This window comes from Anolis carolinensis, chromosome 6 (assembly GCF_035594765.1).
Source record: "Anolis carolinensis isolate JA03-04 chromosome 6, rAnoCar3.1.pri, whole genome shotgun sequence".
Taxonomy (NCBI): Eukaryota; Metazoa; Chordata; class Lepidosauria; order Squamata; family Dactyloidae; genus Anolis; species Anolis carolinensis.
Window position 1 is genome coordinate 23,441,854 of NC_085846.1, and position 6,456 is coordinate 23,448,309.

The window sequence follows — 6,456 nt, forward strand, 5'->3', positions numbered from 1 at the left end:
GGAAAGCTACAGCTCCCAGGATTCCATTACATTGAACCATGGCAGTTAAGTGCTGTCAAAATGCATTCATTTTATAAACTATATGCACTCCAGGTGGCTAACAACATTTATAACAATGTAACAGCCAAAATTACAGTATAAATATAAGATTGTTTAAAATTGAGGTGACTGTACAAGACAATTTATTTTGTCCATGTGAAAATCAATATACTGTAGTTTTATTAATCCCGTTAGCTGTTAATAGTTGAACATTGTTACTAATTTTCAGTGTCAAAATGTTAATGTTGATTTGCTGAGATGGCAAAAATCCCATAGCACTGAGCTATGCTACTTAAAGTGGTGTCACGCTGTATTAATTTAACAGTGAAGGTGCTTTGTTAGATAGAGTAACCCTACTATTTGTCAGAATGAGTAAGAAAGAAATTGTTTAGGCAGCTGTTGGCAGAATTTGTTCTGCCTCAAAACACAAAACAAATTTGGCTGGCTTTAGGTACTGTTTTCTGAACATGTTTGTGTTCTGGTGTAGGGTGTACAGCACCATTTGCTGCTTTTCTTCAGGCAACTAAATGTCTTGTTTGTGAATGTTAATCAGTAGCATAAGAGTCCTTGGATCTGTATTTTAATGGAAAGGCGAGATATAAATCAACAACAAGAAGAGCTATTCTTGTTTTGATCTAGTCTGGTTTCTATTGACTTATGTTGTCACCATTTTTATGCAATTGCCTGAAACAAAATGTAATTGAAAACACAGCTATTTGGCCTAGGTCTCAGCAGATTATATCAGATTGCACTGTTAATTTTATGAGAAGTCTGTTAGTATTTATTTTATAATGCAGTCTTATGAATGCTTACTCAATGGAGCTTACTTCCAGGAAAATGGACATAGGATTTCAGTGCTATATGCAGTTTCTCAAGAGTAAGCCCTGTTGACCTCAGTGAATGTCATCTTCAAATTGATTTGTGTTGTTAAACTGATAACCTGCTGCTGTCTAGTTTTATATTACAACTCTCATAATTCATGAGTGTTTTATTTGGCGTGTTAATGGTGAAAGGTGTGGTACAAACAGGCACACACAGGAGCAATAATGTGGTAAAACTATTTTAAATAAGCATACAGTTCTCTAAAGTACAACATAAAGCATCCTCCACAAGGAATGTTTCCGTCTTAAAGTACTATATGAATCATTGTAAGTAGTGTACCATGTAATGTGCTTTTGTTTATTGCAGGTCATTAATTTTTTCACTGATAATACAGTCTTGTTTACCTAACTATTGAGATCCATTGAGAATGGTTTAATATGAAATTAAATTGCTTCTTACCCTTCAGGCCTCTTCCACACTGCCCCTATATCCCAGGATCTGATCCCAGATTATCTGTTTATCCCAGATTATCTGACAGTGAGGACTCATATAATGCAGTTTAAATCAGATAATCTGGGATCAGATCCTGGAATATAAGGCAGTGTAGAAGGGGCCTCTGTCTCCCTGTGGTTTTATGATACAGAGTGAAATGGTAAAGGTATATCGCCCTGAGTCCCCTATTGGGTGAGAAGGGCGGGATACAAGTACTGTAATAAATAAATAAATAAAGTAGGCATGTTAAAAGAGCATCTCAATTCTTTAAGAGAAAGTGTAATAATAATAATAATAATAATAATAATAATAGTTTTATGTATACTCCAGCCTATCTCCCAGAGGAAATTTGGAGCGGCTAATACCACAGTAGAAATAACATGGAAAGAACTGGATAGATTCATTCACCACAAAAAAGAAAGACATTTCAAGAAACCTGGGTATATTCACTTGTGAAACAAAACAAGTCAGATAAGCCTTGCAAAAATAAACAAAAACACTGCAAATTTGTGGAAAACTCTTTAAGTTTTTTCTAGTATACGTCCAGGGATATTTTTTTCCATTTCACCATTCTCTGCACTTGCAGATCTATGCCCCTTTAGAATTTTAAGAATAGTTAGTGAGGCAGGATTATCTGCTTTCTGCTCTTCTTTCTGTTCAGTTCATGCATGGTTAGTAAATCGTGTTCTCTAGCATTCTCTCACTGTCCTCCCAATACTAACATTTGCTTTAAAACTCCAGAACAAGGAAGAAAAAAAGGATAAAGGCATAGAAAGACTTTGTGGAAAAAAGCTTCTGTATTGGAGGCTTTGTTAAGTGAGATGTACTTATATTTCAAAAGATAAATTATTTATTTCCAGGCAGAGTATAGGATTACATTTACAAAATATTCTGTAGCAATCCAGAAGAGTACTGTCAAATTAACGCAATTTGACAACACTTTACCATCGATCAATATTGTGGATTCATGGGAGTTGTAGTTTGGTGGCACACTAATACTTTTTGGCAGAGAAGGCTAAAACTCTTATAAGACTACAGCTCCTGTGATTCCATAGTATTGAGGTATGTCAGTTAAAATGGTGTCAAACTGCATTAATTCTGCAGTGTAGGTGCATCCAGAGATACTACACAAAAATAGATAAACTATGTTTTTAGCCTATTTCCTGTTTTTGTACATGATTCACAGGAAGGATCTGTCTCTTGGCTCCCCTTGGCCCAGCTAAAAAAAAAGTTGATTGTTGCTGTATGCTTTCAAGTCACTTCAGAGTTAAGGAAATCCAAAGGTGAACCTATCACAGGGTTTTCTTGCCAAGATTTGCTCAGAGGGAGTTTGTCTTTGCCTTCCTCTGAAGTTAATAGAGCATTACTTATCCAAGGTCACCCAGTGAGTTGTAGCGCAGTGATCAAACTCCTACACTTTGCTCATTCTCAAAGAATGCTTACATATCAGAATCTCCCTCACTGGGCACCCATATATCCACTTTTTGCCATTGTCATATTACCTGTCTACCAAAGGGAACTTGATTGCAGTGAAAATAAAATACATTTTAAAAATAGAAGTTCCTCGATGATTTTTCTTGTTTCAAAACATGTTTAGCATGCCATCCTGCCACTTCCGAGTGTATAGTGCCTGTGAGTCACACACATATATGCCAATAATAATAATAATAATAATAATAATAATAATAATAATAATACTTTATTTATACCCAGCCACCATCTCCCCACAGGGACTCGGGGCAGCTTACATGGGGCAGAGGCCCAAACAACATAAGAACAAAATAAACATCAACATAATACAAATCACAATATAAAAAGATAAAAACAGTGATACAATATGATGCCCATTGCAGAACCTCCTTGATTCTGGTAACAATGTTTAAAAACATCCTTGAATTGCTTCATATGTGCATGTGAGTGTATAATAATGCCCACGTGTTTACAATCTAATCATTTCTCTGGAAGCTAATCTATGGAGCTTGTCATCAAAATCTACACATGCAGCCCATCTTCTGAAACTTGGAATAGGAATGTATGACCCACCCAAATATTGCTTGACTACAGCTTTCAGCATTCTTCACCATAACCACTGGTTATGCTTGCCAGGGCTGATACGAGTTGCAGCTCAGGAACATCTACAGCACTACACATTATGCACCCCACCTTTCCATATGTTCTGATTACCCTCAAATTTACAAGATAGTTTCATTCCTTTTTACCTGGTCCCGTGACTGGGTAATAATTCACTCAATCCTAGCTCCCCATTTTTTCCCTGTGTTACTTTGGAGATAATTCTCAATTATAAGTTTCTGAAAGTGACATCCTGGAGTTGTCATGCAGGCTATGACGGGGGAGAGGAGAGAAGCAATCCTACCATCTGTTCCCCTGAGAAGTCTTTTATAATTAAGATCTTCCAATGGGTGTTTGGTGGCATGGCAGCGCTGACACCAAGCTTCAGCAAAAGGGTGAAGAAGACAGAGCCACCACCAGCTCTTCTGAAAAAAAAACATCATCTGGCTGCTGTCCACAGTTTGCTCTGCCTTTCTCACAAAATAACATAGCCTATTTCCTTATTTGTTTCAAACCAGCTGACAATGTGCAAACAAGAAAAAAGAAAGTTAAGGAGGGGTGCCTGCCAGGGTCATTGTCCTTACAAATGAATGAAAAGAGACAATCTGACCTAGCAGCAGAAATACAAGTTTGGCCATTATGTTAGCTATATAGTAAAACCAAAGGAGGAAAGAATACTATGGTTTGGCTCCTGTCTACAAACCTAACTAGAACAGACCTTCTGAATCAATTGGATTTAAATAAATGTAGATATGCCATTCAGTAAGTGATTTAATAGTTAGGATTCTAGTTAGGATTAATTTCTTGATACATTTCAAGCTTACATACCAAAAAATAATTCTGATACCATCCCTAAATTTTGAGAATGAAGAAATACTCTTGCTGGTACAAAATGCTGATGCTGAGAAAATAATCCATCTCCTTTTCTGATGATGCCATGTAACATTTCAATCTGTTTGTTTTGGGTCATGTCCACAGTGCAAGTTCCAGTTCCTGGAAGCAGTACAACATGTATGTAATTTTAGAGTATTTATATCCTGCTATTTAACCAATAAGGCTCTCAGGGTAACTTATCAATCATTAATTTGAGAGTTCCCCACCTTCAGATTTAAGCCTAAACAAGGCAAAGGGAATTGCAGTGGAGGAGAGGAATAAATCCAACAGATTCAGACTTCTCTTCTCTCCCTCAAATACCAGAGCAATGGAAGTTGTAATATGGAGAGAGAGGGCTCTCACCAGCTGCTGTGCCAAGGTGCAGTGGAGTTCTGGCTGGCTGGCTGCTTCTCAGAAGCTACAGCAGTGGCATATGGAACATGAAAGAAGGGACTTGCAGTAGTTCTTGAGTTGAGACATGTAGTACATGGCAGCTCTTCTCTTCCCGCAAAGGTCGGAGCAATGGTAATGAAATACGGAAGATGAGCCTCTCACTACCCACTGGGGCCAAGGTTTGAGGGAGCTGTGCCTCATGGTTCATCTCTCCTTCAAAGGCCAGAGTAATGGCAATTCAAACAAGAAGGGTTGGCTTCTACCTACCCACTTGAGCCAAGGCATGATGAAGCTGTGCCTGGCTGCTCTTCTTGCCCTCAAAAGCCAGACCAATGGCATTTGGAACATGGAGGGGGCCAAGCAGGGCCATAGCAGTTTGAAAATTCTCGCTACAGGCCTGTCAATATTTGCTTGAGATAGTGCTTGTAGTTCTGGAGGGACTCTTAAATTTTTTTGTGTCTCATAGACTTAGCATGGGGAGTTGGTTAACCACTTAAAATTCATGAGTAAACCAGGTGTTTTTTTTTTAAACCTGAAAAATTTGGGGGGCGGGTTGAACCCCTAAAACCGCCCCCTGGCTATAGCCCTGGGGCCAAGACGCGATAGAGCTATGCCTGGGTGTTCTTGTCTCCATCAAAGGCAGGAACATATTGGGTAGGCTTGTAGCTACTCAGTTAAGCCAAGGCCCAATAGTGCCTTTATCTGACTGCTCTTCTCTCCAACAGAGGCCACAGCAACAGCATTTGGAACCTGGAGGGAAAGATAGCAATTAATATTATGTTGATTAGTTAAGGTAAAGGTAAAGGTTTTCCCTTGACATTAAGTCTAGTCATGTCAGACTCTGAGGATTGGTGCTAATCTCCATTTCTAAGCCAAAGAGCTGGCATTATCCATAGACACCTCCAAGGTCATGTGGCCAGCATGACTGGATGGAGCACCATTACCTTTCTGCCAGAGAGGGACCTATTGATCTACTCACATTTGCATGTTTTCGAACTGCTAGGTTAGCAGAAGCTGGGGCTAACAGCGGGAGTTCAGCCTGCTCCCTGGATTTGAACCACTGACCTTCCGGTCAGCAATTTTAGCAGATCAGCTGTTAAATCCGCTGTGCCACCGGGGGCTCCTGTTAATTAGTTATCAGTTAGTATAATAATAATAATAATAATAATAATAATAATAATAATAATAATAATATATTTCCTTATAATAGATGTGTCGAGATATAATATTAACTGTTAATTAGTTAGCAATTAGTATTATATCTAGACATATCTATTATAAGAAATAAAATGTATTATTATTATTTTATTATGACACAGCAAACAAGATAGATATGCTGGATTTCGTATCACATTTCTTTTGCTTATTATTTATTTATTTACTTACTTACTTACTTACTTACTTACTTAAGCGATCCCTCGACGTTCGAGGACGATAGTCTTCCAACCTTGGTATCTTGGGCGTGTGTTCTTAGGTGACTGAAGAGACCGATTCTTGACCCGCATATTCTCCCGCAGTGAGGACATCGGTTTCCAGGTGGAAGGCGGTCCCGGTCGGGGTTAGCTTGACGCTCCTTCCTCTTGGCACGTTTCTCCCTTAAGCCCTCCGTTCGTGCCTCTTCGAACTCCGCAGCACTGCTGGTCACAGCTGACCTCCAATCAGAGCGCTCAAGGGCCAGGGCTTCCCAGTTCTCAGTGTCTATGCCACAGTTTTTAAGGTTGGCTTTGAGCCCATCTTTAAATCTCTTTTCCTCCCCACCAACATTCC